The sequence below is a fragment of the Typopeltis vanoorti genome, chromosome 13 (assembly GCF_054136105.1).
Source record: "Typopeltis vanoorti isolate ZY-2024b chromosome 13, IOZ_Tvanoo_1.0, whole genome shotgun sequence".
In the NCBI taxonomy this organism is placed as follows: Eukaryota; Metazoa; Arthropoda; class Arachnida; order Uropygi; family Thelyphonidae; genus Typopeltis; species Typopeltis vanoorti.
In genome coordinates, this window is record NC_143561.1 from 25,162,637 (window position 1) to 25,184,148 (window position 21,512).

Consider the following 21,512-nt stretch of genomic DNA (forward strand, 5'->3'; position numbering starts at 1 on the left):
ATGATAATGATGATGATGATTAATTTAAAAAAAAAAAAAAAAAAAAGGAATGCTGTAAATGGACATGGAAAAGTCTTGATGACCAGAACTTTAACAAAATAGATTTTATAATGATAAATAGGAAATATTATAATTGATGTAACCATTTTAAACAATTTTAAAACAGGAAGTGATCACAAAATGGTGAGAAATTTTTTATTTTAAAAAATATTAATTATTATTATTATAACCCCAAGACCCCATGGAGTCAAAGACTCATCTAGGACGTCCTATAATTATAATTAATAAAAATCTGAGAAAGAAATAAACTAATTAAACAGAAATTCAACACAACAAACATAGAAAATTTAAAAGTTGAAAATAGTAGACATGAAACTGATTTAAAAGAAAACCTTCAAATAATAAAACAAGAGAGAGCAAAGAAGGCGAGGAAGACCTAAATGAATTATCAAAACTGAGAAATACTATAATTAACATATCCAATGAAATAAATGCAGTTATTAACAAAGAAACTTGAAACTTAAAACTGGAAAATGCAGTGAAACAAAAAAGAGATGCTACTATAAAAAAATTAATACAATACTCAAAAATAGCCAAAACTAAAAAAGAATGACACATGAAATCTGATCTTTAATTACCCAAAAAAATAAAAGAAACCATTGAAACTAATAAATATGTGAAAGTTATGAGAAAAGCTTTTGGCAGTAGGGTAAAAAGAAACTGTTGCTCTGACAGGAAAGGATTATAAAATAATGAAAGATGGAAATGAAATAAATAGAATTAATGAAGATTTTGAGGAGCTTGATAGTGACAAAGAAAAAAACTGTGTATAGGTTTTCTATACACAGACAGGTTGATACTGTTATTGGTTTGTTTTTTTATTAGGATGTTTAGAAATGGAAGTTTTTCATCTTTTTCAATTTTTAATGTGAATTTGATGGTATGGTGGAAACTATTGATTTTGTTGAGATAATCCATTAGTTCTTCTTTTGTATGATTCCAAATGATAAAGATGTCATCATCATAACTGTACCAAGTTTTCAGTTTTGGGGTAATTTGGGATAAGATTTTATCCTCTAGGTCAGGGGTTCCCAACCTTTTTGTTTCCTAGAGCACATTTTAAAATACCGGTATGTCGACGGGCACCATCTATTTTTTCAAGCAAATTTTTTGAATTCATTTGTTAAATGAATACATACAAAGTTTACATTATAATCAAATGTTTTATTACTTAAAAGTTTACATTACATAAAAATTTAAATATATATATGTAAGTTAGTGTTCCATTTCATTGGCCAGTGCTTCATAATTGGAGAATATGATGATATTCCAGTTCTTTAACTGGAATGAACAACTTCGAATGCGCGTCTACTTTACATTGTATGCATTTAATACTCGTCATGTGTCATTAACGCATGCATCATATAGCATGCCATGAATTGTTGCGTGATTATTTCAAACTATACGGCACACGGTTGAACAGCGGTGGGCACACACAAATAGGTCGACGGGTGATGGTGCTCGCAAGCATAGGGTTGGGAACCCCTGCTCTAGGTCTTCCATGAATAAGTCAGCGCAAGAAGGAGAGAGGGGGCTACCCATGGCTAATCCAGTAAATTGTTTGTACACTGTTTTTTTGCCAAATGAAATAGTTCGAAGTTAAACGATGATTGAACAAAGTAGTGATGTTTCTTGGGAACAAGTTGTCTAAGATGTTGATGACTTAAACAACTGGAATGTTTGTAAACAGAGATGTGACGTCAAGGCTTGCTGGTATATCATCTTCAGATATAAGGATATCTTTTAATTTTTCACTAAAATGTTGTGAGTTTTTAATATAAGTATTTGAGTTGTGGATGTGTTGTTGTAAAATCTTGGCAAGATATTTAGACATTTGGTAAGTAGGAGAATAGATTCCATCAACAATTGGACGTAATGGCATACCTTCTTTATGTATTTTAGGAACGCCATACAATCTTGGAGTCAACGGGTGCATGGATTTTAGCTTTCTTATTAAGTCTATAGGCCAGTTAATCATTCCACATAATAGTTTATTGGTGTCGTTATGGTTTTTTTGCGTAGGATCTGTACTAAGGACATCATAGACAGACATGTCCGATAATAGATTTTTAATTTTTTCTTCATAATCTTTAGTATTTAAGATAACAGTATTGTTGCCTTTGTCCGCTTTAAGTATGATGATGTCTTTATTATTCCTTAATTTGAGGAACTTCCTTAATGAAAGTTTTTCATCTTTTTCAATTTCTAATGTGAATGTTCTTCATTCCATTTGGTTAGAGTTGGTGTAAGGAGATCTTCACGGAGCAGAAAGGATTATGCTGCTTTTTAGTCGTAAGTCATTAGCTATTGGATGTGGTAGCAATGAGATAGCTTTTTCTAAGTTGCAGATGAACTCTATTTTATAAATAGCAGTAGGTTTTAAGACAAAATTGAATCCTTTTTTGGGAATTGAGATCTCTGGTTTTGTTAAAATGTGTTTAGATAGGTTTATTATCACTTGGTTATCTGGTAGAGACAGTTTAGAGTTAATGTGATTATCAAACAGCAAGTTGAATTTATCAATTTGCGTCTTTTTGCTGTAACTAAAGTTTTTGGCATAACTGTTGCTAATAATATTATCTAAAAGTTGCCAGGTCTCTACGTCAAGGTTATTAGAGATGTCTGTGAACAAGTCATAGCATCGTGAGTCTAATTGGCTGAGCAAGGTTCTCGTATGGCCAATTCTTTCTCGGAGAAGGGCAAATGAAGTTCGGTGGTAAATAATATTAGCTTTTTTTTGTTTTAAAATATTGTTCGAGACGAAGAAATTTTGGGATAACGTTCTTGTCACGACATCTTTTTAAAAAAGTCAGATGGTTTAAACATCTAGCCTTTTTGCATTTTAAACCTTCAAGATTGCATGCCTTTCGTTTGGTGATCTCGTCGATCCTGTTCATAGTGATTTTCTTCCTTGACTACTTGTATAATAACTAAAACACTTTTTTTGAATGTTAGCAAGTGGGTTTTAATTTATTGTCCTATTCGCCGATTTTTGCTATTGGCATCTTCAGGGAATATAATTGGTAAGCTATATGAAGGTAACAGACTAGGTTTTAACTGACAGTTCTAATTCATACAAAATTAGTGTTAACTAATATTTAAGGAATTGACAGCGTATACTAGAAATATAAATTAAATAAACTTTAATATATACTTTCCGATATTTCGGCAAACGTCATGTTGCCATCTTCTTGGGAACTTAATACAAAGACACGTGCACAGAAGTACTACATAACAGCAAATCACCATTTGTTGGGATGCAGAATTTATGCTTGGTGAGAATATATTGTTGGAAGTAGAGGAAATAAGAGATCTGGGGGGTGATAGTGGATAAGGATCTAAAATTTAGGGGACACATCGCCAAAATTGTGAAGACAACACAAAGACTTCTGGGAATGATGCGGAGGACACTGACGTGTAGAAGTAGGGAGATTCTTGTTCCATTGTATAAGGCTTTGATTACGCCACACATGGACTATTGTGCCCAGATTTGGTCACCTGGTTTTCAGAAGGATGAAGAGATGTTGGAAAGGGTCCAAAGGCGACTGACTAAGGTAGTTTCTGACCTCTGGAATGTCGAGTATGAGGAAAGATTGAAAAGATGTAATTTGCAGAGTCTAGTGGAGAGAAGGAAGAGGGGAGATATGATAGAGACCTACAAGTTGGTAAGGGGTTGTTATAGGCTCAATGGTGGAGAAGTTCTACAGAGAATAGTGGGAGATCAGGGGAGAACCAGAGGTCATCCCTGGAAACTGTATAAAGAGGATGTGAGTAGGGGAGTGAGAAGAAGGTTTTTTTCGTGCAGAGTTGTGAGTGATTGGAATGCCTTGCCTGAGAGTATGGTGTCTGCAAGGAGTTTGAATGTGTTTAAGACGTGGTATGATGAGCTGTGTGTGAAATAAAAGGACCTCCTAGATGAGTCTTTGACTCCATGAGGTCTTGTTTAATAATAATAATAATAATATATTAAAGTTTATTTAATTTATATTTCTAGTATACGCTGTCAATTCCTTAAATATTAGTTATCATGTTTAACCAGCGTATAAGCCTCTCAACAAGAATACAAAATTAGTGTTGTGCGAGACAACGCGCGTCTCAGGAACATGATTTATTTGTTACGAGACATAATTTAATTGGCGTGAAAGTTCATTTTTTGATGTTTAGTGATATGATTACATTCCAGTTGTGGAAGTCATCAACATCTTAGACAACTTGTTCCCAAGAAACATCACTACTTTGTTCCATCATTGTTTGTTGTTACCTTCGAACTATTTCATTTGGCAAAAAACAGTCTACAAACAACTTACCGGATTAGCCATGGCTGCTTCTTGTGCTGACTTATTCATGGAAGAACTAGAGAATAAAATCTTATCCCAAATTACCCCAAAACTGAAAACTTGGTACAGATATGTTGATGACATCTTTATCATTTGGAATCATACAAAAGAAGAACTAATGGATTATCTCAACAAAATCAAGTTTCCACCATACCATCAAATTCACATTAGAAATTGAAAAAGATGAAAAACTTCCATTTCTAGACATCCTAATAAAAAAACAAACCAATAACAGTATCAACCTGTTTGTGTATAGAAAACCTACGAATACTGGAAGTTACTTCCATTTCAACTCATCTCATCATATATCCCAGAAACTTAGCATTATCCATATGCTTAAGAAAAGAGCTATACATTACACAACAGCCCAAGATGACTTACAAAAAGAATTAACTACAATATCCAGAGAGCTATTCTTAAATGATTATCCTAAAAGACTCTGCAACAATATCCTCTTTTCGGATATACCACAAAGACAACATAATGATACCCAATACATCAGTACTATAACTATTCCATTTGTCAGCAGTATTTCCAAAAAATTGGCTATCCTTCAAAAACCACATTAGAGTAGCATTCAAGCCAGTCAATACTATTCAGAAATTTTTAAGATCACTGAAAGACCCTCATCCATTCTACAAGTACTCTGGAGTATATAATATACCTTGCTCCTGTGGTGTTAGTTACGTTGGGCAGACCTCTAGAAGCTTCGAAACGAGACAAAAAAGAACACATAGGATATGTCAGAAACAACAGACAAGATATTTCAGGCCTTTCTTGCCACTTTGCCTCTACCAACCATCTCATTGAGTGGGATAAGAGTCATATGCCTTATATAGAAGAGAACTACCATTCCAGAACCTTCAAGGAGGCTACTACAGTCGCCCGTTCAACAGGAAACCTAAATAAGAATCAAGATCTAATCCTACCAGAAATTTGGAAAGCTTTAATCAGATCACTAAACATCAAAGAAATGAACTTTCATGCCAATTACATTATGTCTCGTAACAAATAAATCATGTTCCCAAGACACACGCATTGTCTCGCACAAGACTAATTTTGTATGAATTAGAACTGTCAGTTAAAACCTAGTCTGTTACCTTCATATAGCTTACCAATTGTATTCCCTGAAGATGCCGATAGCAAAAATCAACAAAACATGTAGGACAATAAATTAAAACCCACTTGACTAACATTCAAAAAAAGTGTTTTAGTTACAGTACCATTAGTTCATCATTGGTAGTACAAACCATTTACAAAAATAATAAAGACAGAATAATTCATCAGCTTGAGAATATGCAATCGGAGCAAGCAAGATTTAGATGTAATAACAGTAACAAAGATCATATCATTCCTCTTAGGCAAATTATAGAATCATAGCCATACTTTCAAGTAAATTATAAAAAAAGACATATATAGAGATTTATTATATATATATATATATATATATATATATAAAATAAACCTCTCTGTTCAGCCTTCATGGGTTATGAAAATGAATTTGATTCCATTAAAACCTCAAATATCCTAGAATCATCGTTAAATCAGGATACAGAAGAAGAATACACATACATGGAAACCTTGAAAAAAATAAAAATAAAAATAATAAGATATATATATAATATAAATAATAGCTGCTGGAGTGCAATTGGAAGAATAGCAAAACATTGTGCCTTCAATTGGAAAAGACCTGAGTTCGATTCTCGTCGTGACAACATGAATCCTTATATGGGCTTTTTCATTTGAAAGTGAGTTAGCCGATCTCATATGGTGGCATGAGGATTTTTCTCCCAGAAACTCAGGTTTACACACAAATTGGCCTTCAGAACACACGCAATTTACAGACAAAAAATACTGGGTAATTAGTAGTAGTAGTGGCGAGGATGAGATGTGTTTAGCGAAGTAGAGTAATGTGCCCTTCCACGATGAGTCCTTGGAATCCCTGGAGGTGTCACGTAATAATAATAATAATATATATATATATATATATATATGTATGTATATGCGCACATGCGTGCACACACACACAGCCATGCCATCTCTGTCATTAAACTGCATAAGAAATGTGAACATTTTTCTGATGTAGGGATAAGATGGGAAGAGGAAAAAAATTTCCAGAACTCTACATCTCCTTTGATGAAGTTTTTCATGAATTGAATTAGAAGAATAAATGAGTTAAAATCAACAAAAAGATTATAACTCATCGGCATGTTGCTGATGATATAATTCTCTGGGAGGAAGATGCAAAAGGCCTACAAACAAAATTAAGGGAAGCAGATGATCTGTCCATTCAAACTGAAATGAAGATAACCTTAAATAAAATTTAAAAAACTAGGATTATTTATTAGGTCATTATGATACAAAGATAAAATTAACTGACCCGTTTCACTACTAATAATGTGTTGCTTCTTCGGGATAAAAACAAGTAGAAATGCAAAGCTAGAAGTTGTAAACTATAAGTTAATAAGCAAAATTTGCAAGAACTGTTGGAGTATAAATAACAGAGAGAAATGGAAACAGTGGAAGGTGGCACAAGTTATCTGCTTTCCAGCATTGTTTGGTGATGATTAGCTGAAATCTAGCATGTGAAGAGATCTGATAAAATATTTCCAAATGTTGCTTAGAATCAGCCCTTGATTCTTATTGAGACAGTCATGAGAAAAAAATGACAATGGTTGATTTCTTTATGATGAATATATGAGAAAATCGATAAACTAAACCTGATCTTTCTTCTCTATTATGAGCCGCATCTCTTAGATGTTCTTTTTTTCTTATCTCTAAACTTCTAAACTCTGAAAACTGCTAGATGGCGAAAAGACCATACTAACAAGGAATTCTGTAAATCCCAAGATGTTTATAGGAGTTAATGGTTCTATGGTTCCATTATGTCGAACCATAGAAGGTTCTACTAAGGTAGAGGTGGAGCAATTCTTTGAGGCTTTAGAGAAAGCAACTGACACAAAGAAAAAGGAAAAGTTGGTCCTTGCTGGTGATCTAAATAGCAGAGTAGGAAAAATGATTGTCAGACATACAAAAATATATTAGGAAAATTTGGAGAAAAGAGCAAAACTAATAATAATGGCAAATACCTGTTGGATTTCTGCTCAGGACATGGACTGGTTATTACTAACACAATGTTTACAAGATGGCAATGAGAGCGGTGATCAAAGAGAGAGTGAAAGCAACTATACAGAGTGAAAAAATAGTTTAAATGATGAAAAAAATGAGGAATTATTTGTAGGGAGTGAGATCGCTAGGTTGCAAGCGGTGATACACATTGCGCAGCGAGAGTTGGAGCACCTGCAAAACTCTTTCCAGAGTGCCTTGGCTAACAGAAATAAACAAGTGTTTGAAAAGAAAAATAAGCACAAGAGTGGAAGAGTTTCTGAAATGAAGGAAAGAGTGTTGTATGGTGACTCGTTATTAAGAGGAGTGATAGATAGGAGTTTAACTAAATCGTACTTACCAGGTGCAAAATTTAAGGATGTAAATGAGAGTATTAGAGCGCAAAAACAGAGAGTGAAGGAACTGATAGTTGTGGCATGTACGAATGAATTGAAAGGAGATAAATTTTTTATGAGAGAGGACTTGAAAGTATTGTTAAAGGTAGTGAAAGAAAAGAGTGACAGAGTTAGGATGGTAAGTCTGTTGCCGCAGTATGACAGAGAGGATTTTAGAAGGAGGGCCATAATCGCAAATAACTTTATGCACAGGTTATGCAGACGGTGTGGAATTCGTGGACTTGTGGAATGAGTTTGATGGGCGAAAGGATTTATACAAGATGGATGGCCTGCATTTGAATAGATTTGGGTGTGCAGAGACTGGAAAAAGTGTTGCTGAATGAAGTCAAAATGGATGTGCAGAACCAGGGAAACTAGAACTACCAAGGAGGGGGGGGGGGGGAATGGATATGCGGACATCAGTGAGACAGTTGAGTGTAAGAATGTATATAATGTACCCGAGCCAGTACTAAGGACAAGAAATCGGAATGGAATAGTTAGAATAGCGCATCAAGATAGGGGTAGGGCAAAGGGACTTCTGCATTTCATGTATACTAATGCCAGGAGTATTAGGAACAAGAAGGAAGAATTTTTGGCCTTGATTGGCTCTTCCTGGCCACAGGTTATAGGCATTAGTGAAACATGGCTGACAGAAGATGATATAGTTAGTGGGATAGAATGTGTAGGTTATAGTGTGTTTAGGAGGGACAGAGAGAATAAAATGGGGGGGAGGGGTGTTATTGATGATAGCTGATGAACTGCAGCCAAGGAGAATTGAAGTTGTATTGCAGGATAGTGAAAGGAGCTCATTTGAGGCTATTTGGTGTGAGATTGAGACTGGCAGAACAAAATATATAGTTGGGTGCTACTATAGACCAGGTGATGGAATAGATGGTGGAGATAGTATGCATAAACAAATTGATGAAATGAGTGGAAGGAGGGTAATTATTATGGGGATTTCAAGTATGGTAACATTGATTGGAAGGAGGAGAGGACACATGTGAGGAAGGAAATGGATTTTATTCAATCATTAAGGGATAACTATCTGAGACAGCATGTAAGTGAAAATACTAAGGGTTTGAGAGTGCTTGACCTGATAATAGCATCTGAGAATTTGACTTTAATGAATATGACCATGTTGGCACCAACTGGTGAGAGTGATCATAAGGTCGTGATCTGAGAGGTGGCTAAAGGTGTGGAATTTTCGATTAAGACAGGGTACATGTGGAATTACCGTGGTGGCAAGTATGACAAGCTTAGAAGATTGCTTGGTTCAGTGCCATGCATGTAAAACTGCAAGGGCTGGATGTCGATAGAGCATGTGAAGTGGTCAAGGAGAATTTACAGGAGGTTATGGCTGATTGTATACCAAGGGTCCGAATAGTAAAACAAGTAGGGGTTAAATGGATGAATAACACCATTAAGCTTGAGCTGCAAAAAAAAGAAACAACTGTGCAAGGAATTTAAAGAGAAAGGTGACCTGCAGGTACACGAACGGTATAAAGCGCAGGCCAGAATGGTAATGAGTGTGGAAAAAAAAGCAAAAGCGGATTATAAAAGGAAACTAGCTATGCAAGCTAAAGAGAATCCCAAACAGTTCTTTCAATATTCTGAAACCAAAAAAAAAAAAAAACTGTACACGGCAGAATGATTTTAAGGAATGACAATGGTAAGGAGGTCACTGAATCAGTCGATATAGTGGAATTACTGAGCGAGCACTTTGCAAGAGTATATCATCCAGGTGGTGACATTGAAAAAATGAAGGAACCATTAGTTTATATGGGAATTGTGATGAATGAAGTGGAGGTGAATAGTCTATTACAGAACCTTAATGTGAATACATCTGTGGGATTGGATGGTATACCGGCACAGGTTTTACATGAAGTGGCTAAAGAATTATCAGTGCCCTAGACCATGTTGTTTAATCTGAGTCTTGGGTCTGGTTTAGTCCCGAAGGTGTGGAAAGAGAGGAAAATAGTTCCACTGTATAAAGGAGGATCCAAGAGACTACTGTTGCAAATTACCAACCGATCAGCATATCAGGAGTCGTTGTCAAGGTCTTGGAGAAAGTAGTCAAGGAAAAAATACAGGAATGGATTGATGAAAATGAGATACTGTACGGGGGACAGCATGGCTTTGTGAAGGGTAGATCATGCCTCAGTAACTTGTTCAAGTTTTATAACACAGTGATGGCTGAACTGGATAAGGGTAATGGGTTTACAGTGATACTACTGGACCAGGCTAATGCATTTGACAGGATACCACATGGAATTCAAATCTGTAAACTACAAATGGGAATGGATATAGGGTTGGTGATATGGATAGGTGGGTGGTTGATGGAGAGATATCAGAGAGTCGTTTATGCAAATAAGTCAGCTTGTGCTCTTAGAGAATACAGAGACAAATGTAAGAAAGCTAAACACTGTGTAAAACTAGTTAAACAAACGTCATGGGAGGACTTTGGTAAGAACATAGAAAATAAATTTCAAGAAGGTGGAAAGATATTCTGGAGGTTGTTGAATATGCTCAGAAATAAAGGAAAGGTTGCAGTAAAAGGAATTAGATATGAAAAAGGTGACATGATAATAGGAGAAAAAGATATTCTTGAAATATGGAGTAATTACTTCGAAAAATTGCCAAATGAAACAAGCAGCGATGACAGCACAGTGGTAAAAGACACTGACCAGGCATGAAGTCAGGAATACATATCCAGACTTGAAGTAGAAAAAGCCATCAAAGGCTTGAAATGTGGAAAGGCAGCAGGAAGTAGATGATATTCAACCAGAAATGCTCAATTATGTAGGTAACTGAGTAATTGTTCAGAAGGTCTATGCAGTGCAGCCAGCACTGCATAGTTCAGAAGGTCTGGACAGAGGGACGAATTCCAGATGATTGGAGTAGAGTTGTCATAGTACCCATATATAAAAAGGGAAATAAAACCGAATACAAGAATTACAGAAGTATTTCTCTACTGAGCGTTCCTGGCAAGATATATGCAAGTATACTTGAGGACAGGAGCTGCATATAGGCATTGAGCACCCCAATATTTCTCGATATATAATAATAATTTATATATCGAGAAATTTATTAATTTATTATCGAGAAATTTATTAATTTATAATTAATAAATATATTTGCTTGTAATATAATAAAATAATAAATAAATATAATTGCTTGTAATATTTAATTTTGTCATCAACAATACTATACAATTCTCTTATTTTGTATAAAAAAATAAGAAAAATCCATCTTGTAGCACTTAGGAGGGCAAAGGACATTAGCAGCACTGTCTTTACCACAGTGTCATATTGCTACGCATGCAAGCATATGCACGTCATAGTGAGATGCGAGCTATTAGTGTAATGTGACACTGTCCATCGCACAGTTCCACCGATGTTTATATGCAGTTTGTGCCAGTAGTAGAGTGATCGTAGTGCTTTAATTACAATTAAAGTAATGGATTTTATTTTTAAGTAATTTTGAATTATACTAAACTGTATAATTTTATCAATAATAAACAATATTATTTTCGTGTTTAATTTTTTTTTTAATTTTTACCATAATTTTGATATTTTATCCAAACATGTACACTGTACTTACAGTGTGTGTGTATGAATATTTCGAAAGTTGCAGCGCCCCCAAGATTTCAAGCCATGAATCGCCACTGCTTGAGAAACAGTTGAGAAAGATTGTGGAAGAGAAGCTTGGTGAAGAACAAGCAGGATTCAGGCCAAATAGAGGCTGTCAGGATCAGATTTTCACTTTATTATTATTATTATGGGTATCTCCATGGAGTCAGTAGACTCATCGCAGGAGACCCAAACTATCAAAACAATATAAAACATATCTGTTCTTGAATTCATTCATGGATGAAGAACTCACAACTGAGTCAGGCAATGCATTCGACTCATTCACCACCCTCCAGGTGAAAAACCTTGTTCTCACACCCATGTTAACGACACTTTTCCTTAATTTCCAGGGATGACCTCTTGTTCTTCCATCACTATCATACAACAGAAACATTTCCCCTGCATCAATCTTATAAAAATCTTTTAGTAATTTAAATGTTTCTATCATATTCCCTCTTCTCTGCCTATCAACCAACCTCTGCAATCCACAAGCTCTCAATCAATCAATGTAAGGAGCATTTTTTACATCACTCACCAACTTAGTCACTCTCCTCTGAACCCTTTCCACAACCTCCTTATCTCCAAGGAATCCAGGTCACCGGACCTGAGCACAATAACCCAAATGTGAAAGTATGAACGCTTCATAAAGGGGAATAATAACCTCTTTATCTATGGATGTTAGTGTGTTCCTCAATAACGAAGTGATCCTATGTGCAATCTCAGACACCTTAGCAATGTGTTCAGGGAACACATTGCTAAGTCCCTAGCCTCATCAGTCTCTTGGAGTACCGTTCCATCAATGTAGTACACAGCTGGTAATCTTTTAATCCCAAAATGCATAACTTTACACTTTTCAACACTGAACTGACATCCATTTCCTTTTGCCCATTTTACCAGCTTATTTAAATCATCCTGCAAACTCTCAACATCAGCTTGCTTTTTTATTGCACTACCCAACTAAATATCTCCCTTGAAGCCATTTCCTATATCATTTATGCACAAATTAAACAACAATGGCCCAAGCACAGAGCTCCGAGGCACACCACTGGTCACCTCATCCTGGACTCTGTTCCTCCATACACCACTTTCTGGTATCTCTCCCTGAGCCATTCTCCTATCCATATCACCAGTTTAGTATCCATCTCCATCTTCTCCAATTTGCGCAACAGTATTCCATGGGGTATCCTTTCAAAAGCCTTAGCAAAATCCAGAAGTACCACTGTGTAACCATTTCCTTTGTCCAACTCAGATGTCATTCTATTATAAAAAGCTAATAAATTGCTAAGGCAGGATAGACCTTTAACCACCTTAACGGCCATTATGGATCAAATATGTATCCATCATATATTTCAATGTAATATCAATGGTATTACAATTTTAACATACACTTTGCATCCATGGTAACCTGGACATATATATACATCTTGGCCAGTAGCATGGTTAACAAAACAATGTTGGTCCCTATAGAGTATCATATCCTGATCCACCCATTATAGAATTTTGTCTTTAAGCAACTTTTCCAATACTTTTACCACCACACCGAGATGGTGATTGGTCTGTAATTAACAACCGCAGTTTTAGAGCCACCTTTATGCAAAGGAATTACTTTGCCTTCCTTCCACTCCCTAGGAGCCATACTAGAGTTCAAACTTAAGTTAAATAACCAAGTAAGAGGCATTGACAATTCCTTTGCACATTCATGCAAAACCCGAGCTGATATTCCATCTAAACCTACTGCAGTGTTTGCATTTAAATTTTGCAATATATTAAATACCTCTGATTTCTTAGCTTCAATTCTCACATTAGTTATTGCTACAGGTACAGAGATATCCTCAGTTGGGTAATAGACTTTAGAAAAGTGATCACTCAGTAACTCTACTATTACATCTGAATTGGTTACCTCGATACCATCTGCACCCACTAAGTTTATCCTTCCGAAGTCATTCTTCCTTTTACTTGCCAAATAGCAGAAGAACTCTTTGAAATTACCCTTGATCTCCTTGGCTAAGTTCTTCTCATAATCTGATTTAGCTTTTCTTACTATGCTGGTAACCTTCCTAGCTTGAGCCTTGTACTGCTCATGGGTGTACTGATCACCTTTCTCCTTGTAAATTCTCCATAACATTTTCTTTTTTTTGTAGATCATGCTTGATACTACTACTCATCCATCTAACATCTTGTTTGTCTTCCTGACCATGGGGACACAATCTGATATTGCCTTCCTCAGATACCCACTGATTTTATCCCATGCACTGCTAACATCTTTCCCCTGCAATATGTTCTGCCATGGGACTGCTGCAAGCTCACTCCGAAGTTTGTTATAATTGCCTAACCTGTAGTTCCGTATATACCCCTTCTTAAGAGAGAAATCCACAAATTTTGCAACCTCCCAAGTCAATACCACATGATCGCTCTCACCAATTGGAGGTAACAAGGACACTTTACTTAGCAGCGAAAACACAATATATACAACAGAATTCCAAACAATAACACCACTGAAGGACACCTGTATCCAACTTAAGCACAACTGGAGCACAATTTGAGACAAAAAGGCACACTATACTTTAATTTAAAAACACATTTTCCAGCACAATCCAACACAGCCGCCACGTTCACTAATGACACTCCTTTACAACAGATAGTTGAGAAATCATGGGAATATAACAAAGATCTGTATTTAAGTTTTGTAGATCTGGAAAAGGCATATGACAAGGTGCCAAGAGAAAGAAGCTATTCAAAATTCTACAGTTATATGGTGTCAATGGGGCATTATATCAAGCAATACTTAGTCTTTATTTTAGTTGTAAATCAGCAGTTAGAATTGAAGGAAGTACAGGAAGATGGTTTAATGTTAAATGTGGTGTCAGACAAGGATATACCCTATCCTCTCTGTTATTCATTATCTATATGAATCACATTATGAAGGAAAGTGGTATTAAACCTGATGTCAAAATTGGAATGTTAATCTCAGCTCTTTGTTTTATGTGGATGATGTTATACTTCTAAATAACTCCGCTACAAGTCTGCAAGATTCCCCTGACTAAAGTGAATAACTATTGTAATAGATATGGTATGAAGGTCAGCATTAAAACGACAAAGACAATGAAAATAGGCAGAACATTGAAAATATCAACTGCATTATGAATAGAGAATCTGAACTAGTAAAACATTTCAGCTACTTATTTACAATTTTTAGTGAAGATGGTAAATTAAATATGTAAATAGACAACAGAATCAACAAAGCTGGTATGGTAGAAAGTCAAATGAATAAATTTATATGGAATAAGAGAGAAATTTTCCACATAATTAGCCAAAACACTAAATTAACTGTATACAAGACAGTGTTTAAACGAATTTTAACTTATGGATCTGGGAGCTGGGTCAGAAGAAAAACACTTGACCAAAGACTAGAAACTGCAGATACGAGAGTCCTGAGAAAGATTAGGGGCATGAACAGATGGCATCAATGACAATATCATATTAAAAACAAGGATATCAGGAAAGAACTTCACATTGTCAGCATCCAGGAATACGTTAGCAGAGCTAATCTCAGGTGGTAAGGTCACTTAACCTCCCAAACGGCCAGGACGTCTATAGACGTCCAGCTAAATCTGGATATGATTCAGCCCACCTGCTTAAAGAACCAGGATAAGAAGTGCAATTTGACCGTCCTGTCCATTAGAAGGTGTGATAAACCCTTACGCTGAAGAGAACGGTTAATCGGATTATCTCATGTTTGTAGCTACCTCTCAGTTGCCTATAACAAGAAACACAGATCCTTGTTCTATGCTGGGTAACTGAATTTTAGTTATATAGGATAGACTAAAAATAGAGAAATTATTTATATTTTTGTTTTCTCTTTTTATTGTATAATACAATTTTAATTTCTGGACAAAATAAAGGTCTTGCATAATTTCTTCACTTAAATATTGCCTTACCTTGGAGAACCAATTTCATTTTCAATTTTTTGCATTAATTTTTTTCTAAAAGCTTTCTAGACAAAACATTTTGCTTTGTTCTCGAAGAAATTAATTCACAATAATTATTTGAAATATTCTTTTAAAGAAAGAAAAGAAAACCAGCTGCCAACATTCCAGATTATATTGTTTTTATTTTTGTACAAAACCATCGAAATCGAATAATACTTCACAGATTTCCTTTTTGACACGATGGAGCAACTTTGCTTTATAAAGAATAACATGAAATTCTTTAATCATATCACTAAATTTTTTCTTTATATTATATAGTAATCTACTGTTCTTTGTACTTTCACTTTCTTGGTTTCCCTGTATAATCAGTCTTTATAGAATAAAATAAACAGTTATGATTTAAATTGATATGTATATATTTTCTGCTAGTTTATATATTTTTTGCCAATTTTAACATAAGTGATACTTTTGCGTATATTCTCTAATACAAAATATGTATATGTGCATGCATCAAGTGTGAAATTTTATATTTTCACAATAGAAATGAACTTTATTTTGACTTTGATAGCATCACCCCTCCCCCTCCCGTTGCAACATTACCAGACACCCCAAAAGCTTTTATGAAACATGGGTACAGTTTTTATTTCATTCGTGATTTTTCCATAATAATTGTTCCACATAACATTTATTTTTTTCAACACAGAAACTAAGTTTTGATTATTATAAATTTGCAAATTATAAATAAGAAAATATACATATTATTTCCCTATTATTATAAATCACGAAGTTATGTGATGTTGGCTAATAGAGGAAATTAATATTTAAAAACACTGTCATCCTACAAATGCAATATCAGAATATGCTTTGAATGTCTGCTAATCAATCAGAAAGATGGAAAAACAGAACAAGGAATTTCTGCCTGTAAAATATTCAGTTATTGCACGAGGTACTTTAGTGTGCTGCCTTCTGGGCATGTTCTTTTGATCTAGTTCCCAGTGTGTGTGTGTGGGGGGGGGGGGGGGGTTAGTAATCTCCATTAGTCTACAACTTGTTACTGGGCAGAAAGGAACATTAGAAAGTATACCCAATATACAATTCATTTGTGAGATGACAAGCAAGCAATAGCAATACTGCTATTGCTGCTGCTCAAGACAGCAGCAGCAATAGCAGTAATTTTTTTTCAAGATAATTATTAAATAATTTAGAATTTTTCGAAAATAAAAGTGAAACTGATCACTATAAATAAAGAAATTATTTTTGGCATAAATACTGCATCAGCCTGTAAAAGAAATGTCAGTTTTACTGTGTTAGGATATCTGAACAACAGATAGCCCATAACTTATCAGTTATGGGCTAACAATTCAGTTAGCTCATAACTTATGAGCTGCAAAAATAGAAATGTTGTGGAGGGTATACAAGTAGAAACATGATTAGCTAATTCATGAAAAGTATAAGGATCAAGCAAGAAAGTTGACCAGCTTGATAAGCATGGCAAAATCAGATTATGAGAAGAAATTAGCCAAAGAGGTGAAAGGAAACGAGTTTTCTCATTATGTAGCAATGAGGGAGAATAACTTTAATGAGTGCAGATGACAGATGAAAAACTGTTGAGCTACTGAGTGACCATTTTTGTAAATGTATATCATTCAAGTGTTGCATATTGCAGAATCTGAATACAAATACAACTGTGGAATTCGATGGGATATTGGCTTGCATTTTAAGAGAATGTGCCGGGGAACTGGTGATGCCTTTCACTAGGCTATTTAATTTAAATCTCAGCTCTGGCAAAGTCCCAAGAGAATGGAAAAAGAGCAAAATAATAATTTTGCATAAAGTAGAATCTAAGCCTGTGGTAGCAAATTATAGACCAATTAGTATTTCAGGAGTGGTGGTAAAAGTACCAGAAAAATTAGTCAAAAAGAGAATTTAGGAATGGGTGGATAAGAATATGATACTCTAGAGAAACAGCATGACTTTGTGAAGGGTCATGCTTAGTAATCTGTTAACTCTTTTTATAATAGGGTGACAGTTGACTTAGATAAAGGAAATGCAAAGGCATTTGACATGATACCACATGGAACTCTATTATGCAAGCTGCAACAAATAGGAATGGATATGAACCTGGTGATATGGATAAAAGGGTGGCCTCATGAACAGATACCAAAAAGTAGTATATGGAAAAGAAGAATCCAGGAGAAGGCAGGTGACTAGTGGTGTGTTGCAGGGCTTTGTGCTTGGACCACTCCTGTTTAAAATGTACATAAATAATATGGGAAATAATTTGAAGGGAGATCTTCGGTTGTCAGTTGTTTGTTGATAATGCAAAGTTGGTAGGGTAAGGTAACAGTTAATCAAGGTGATGTAGAGAGCTTACAGGATGATTTGAATCAGCTGACAGTATGGGCAAAACATAATGGATGTTAGATTAATGTGGAAGAGTATAAAGTTATGCACTGTAGGATACCAAGATTACAAGCGGTGTACCACATTGAGGGAACTGTACTCCCTGATATGGATGCACCCAGGGATTTGGAGATAATAGTAGTAGTAGTAGAGAGAAAGAGAGAGTTGAAGTTTAGAGGGCATATTGCTCACGTAGCCAGGCAGGAGCAGATTAAACCAGCTGGGGGCCTCTAGTGGTAAAATTTATGGGGCCCCATAAAAAAAAATTCTACATTTGGATTGACATTTCTCTTGAAGCCTGGTATACTTGTGTGGCAGTATTGAATTTGTCTTTATATTCTTTTAAAAACAGTGGTTCCAATTCATCATCAAAATGCATAATATCTATATCATTTTTATAATCTCTTTTAATTTTTACAGATAGCTCAGGGCCCGTTGCAGCTTCCAGGTCCAACACCTACATGATCTGCCTCTGTAGCCAGGGTGGCTCACAGATTACTTGGTTACTAAAGAACACACAAACAGAAATAAGGGAGTTATCATTCCTCTTTATAAAGCCTTGATATGATCCCATCTGGATTACTGTACTCAGGTCTGTTCACATGGGTTTCTTGGAGGATGAGGAAGTGGTGGAGAGAATTCAGAAGAAAGTGACCAAAATAGGAGTAGTCTCAAGAATGCTCCCTATGAAGATAGATTGAGGATTTATGGATTACAAAGGTTGGTTGATAGGCAAAAAATTGGACATATGATAGAAACATTTAAGTTACAGCAGAACATGAATTCATCCCTGGAGTTGGGTAACAGTGTGATTGGTAAGGATGCGAGGACTAGATTTTTTGCTTGGAGAGTAATGAATGAATGGAATGGGTTACCTGAGTTACTTGCAAGTGCTTTGACTGTTAAATGGTTGCAAGGAGAGGTATTATTGTAAAAGTAGGTGCCTATTCGTCATTTTATCTCAAATCCTCATTTCTGTAAAAACACAGCTGACGAATTATCTCATATACTGTATGAAACGAATATAAAATATTAAACAAATAAATATATATATATGTGCGTTCGTTGTTTTAAGTTAACTACAGCATGTAAAATAAAATATTTTACTATTTTCATAAAAAATTACGACATATACCTAATTTTTTAAGTAAACGACAATACATAATACTTCACATGCACATTACAAATCTATTTACAGCGCCCTCTTTAATGCTAATACAAAATTATGAATATTTTTTACAAAAATTCATACATAAAAAAAAAAAAATAAATAAATAAATAAAAAATTCAGCTAACGCCTTTTTATACATTGCAAATTCATTCATGAATTTTTACAAAATTCATAATTTTGTAAAAATGCATGGATGCATGGTTGAATGTTCAGCAGATCACTGAAAAAACTTTACATATAGTTTCTACCATCGGAATACCGCATTGCATAATAGATTAAAAATAAAAGGGTGAATTAAATTCGAATTATAGCAGAGTGAGCTAATGGAAGATATTGGAAAATGGAAGATAATTAAAGAGAACAGAAAAGAGAAAACGAGTCTGAAAAATTGCGATATATTTATTATTTTTTATTATGTAACACCTCCAGGGAATCCAAAGACTCATCGAGGGAGAGTGTCCCAACAGCATCAAACGATTGAATCCCATCCAACTACTATCCGCGCTCAAACTTGCTTAACTTTTTGGGTGAGCCATTAGTAGCAGAGGCACTACCAATCGTCACATGAAAAAAGTAAATTTTCTTAGAAGGATTTTGATCTTTTCAGATGAAAATGCAACTCATGACATAGGTTAAAAATCTCAATTAAAGATGACAACTGAGAGGGAGCGTATATGCAGCGTGAAATTATTACATTGGTGGATATAAAATACAGTAGAACGGTGCAAGAGAATCAAGTGAGAAATAGCTGATAAACAGAAATAATTCATGAGTGGCACTGTCTGGGGATTCTGCTTTTAGAGTTGTGAGGAATGAGAAGGTGCATAAAGTTTGTTTTCCAAGAAGAAAATCTCTCAGGATAGTTGAATTTCGGATAAAGTAGAAATGACTAGCAGAGATAATATTCCTAGGCGAATGGAATGATTTCGTTGCACAGAAGTAATGGAAAAATGGAAAGTTAACTAAAGAGACTAGAAAGATGCACTGTAGTAGGCAAAATAGTCAGTGTGGAGCTCAAGATGAGATGGCAAGCAGATAACGAATAGTACGCTGAAAAGCTGTGAGAAGGAGGTGCAGTTTGTGAGATGATGCAAGATGAATGTAAGTATAATAGCAATGTTACAGTATTATTGTCATTACATATGAAGGGACGAGTTACATGGACACATTGCGACCGGAAAGAGAGTAATGAAAAAGTTAAAGGAGAATGAGAAATATCAGAAAATATGAAAAGATAGAAATGTGTAGCTCAGTAGAAGTGGCGTTTGCACTCTAAGGCACTTGACCCAACGACGAAAGGCGTTCGAATCTAGTCGCCGACTACAGGAACTTTTTCTAAGCCTTTTCTCGACCGACTCCAGAGTTAGACCATCTCTGGCAAGAGCTAGCGGGTTCCCCCCCACGGAAACTCAAATTTTTCGTCCCGTAAACTCAAGAAAATCGGCTGTCGAACCGACACCATTTTGAGACATTAAACAAATATTGTGTTAGGGTTAGGGACCGCCAGATGGCGGCGCTTACTAGCGCCTACTTCACTGCGTGCCGATTAATTAGCGATAGCCTTGGGCTAGCTATCTCTGATTGGCTACCAGTGGAGATTGAACTGCCCACCTAGTCTCCAAAAGCCACTTCTGTAGCTGAAATATTATCTTTTTCCATTAAGCTCATGTATGTTTGCAGAGCCTGTGTAGCTCAGTGGATGTGGCGTTTGCACACGACGGCGCTTGGCCACACGAAGGAAGATTTGGTTTCGAGCCTAGTCGGCGACTAGAGGAAATTTTTCTAAGCCTTTTTTCGACCGGTTCCCGAATTAGTCGATCTCTGGCACGGGCAAGCGGGTTTTTCCTCCCGGAAACTCGGGTTTTTCGTCCTGTAAACTCAAGAAAATCGACCGTAGAACCCACATTATTTCAGACATTAAATATGTTGTGTTAGGGTTAGGGACCACGAGGTGGCGGCACATTTGAGCCGTCTCTCTTCACTGTGTACAGCTTAATTACTGATAGCCTTGGGCCATCTATCTCTGATTGGTACCAGTGGAGATTGAACTGCCCACTCACTCTCCAAAAGTTAGAAAGGTTAGAATTAGATAAGGCTAAATGGCCTCGCCTACTCCCCGTATACGGGAATAAAAAGGCGTTAGCTGATTTTTTTTTAAGTTATATATTAACAACTTGTCTACGTGGTGTCCTAAACACGTCAGCTCATACTTCACACAAAACAGATGAAATTCAGAAAACAAAAACAGCAACTCATGACAAATGACAACGTTAAATGGAATTGGTTGACATAATAACCACTTATAATAACTAACAATAATAATAAAAAAATTAAAAAAAAAACATCCATTGATTTCTGGGTGCTGTTGTCTTTGCACCCCCCCCCTACATAGCTTTCTTTGTGCTTTAAAGCCACTGGAATGCTAAGAATTTGACCCAACGCTCAAAAGTATCCGTATGTGTGTGGCCACACACGCGGGCTAT

General features: G+C 35.6%; 1 protein-coding gene across 2 annotated transcripts in view; it reads right to left on the reverse strand.

The window, feature by feature from the left end:
- The window catches only part of LOC150099996 (uncharacterized), a 135,586-nt gene extending 116,555 nt beyond the window's left edge, over window positions 1–19,031 (reverse strand). The window contains exon 1 of one of the 2 annotated variants that reach the window (XM_090402471.1): window positions 18,994–19,031. The gene's annotated coding sequence lies outside the window, so the exon portion shown is untranslated. Of the gene's footprint in view, window positions 1–18,733; window positions 18,868–18,993 lie in introns of those variants that run through there. The other variant, XM_090402472.1, reaches the window with a different exon arrangement.
- Window positions 19,032–21,512: the final 2,481 nt, after the last annotated feature.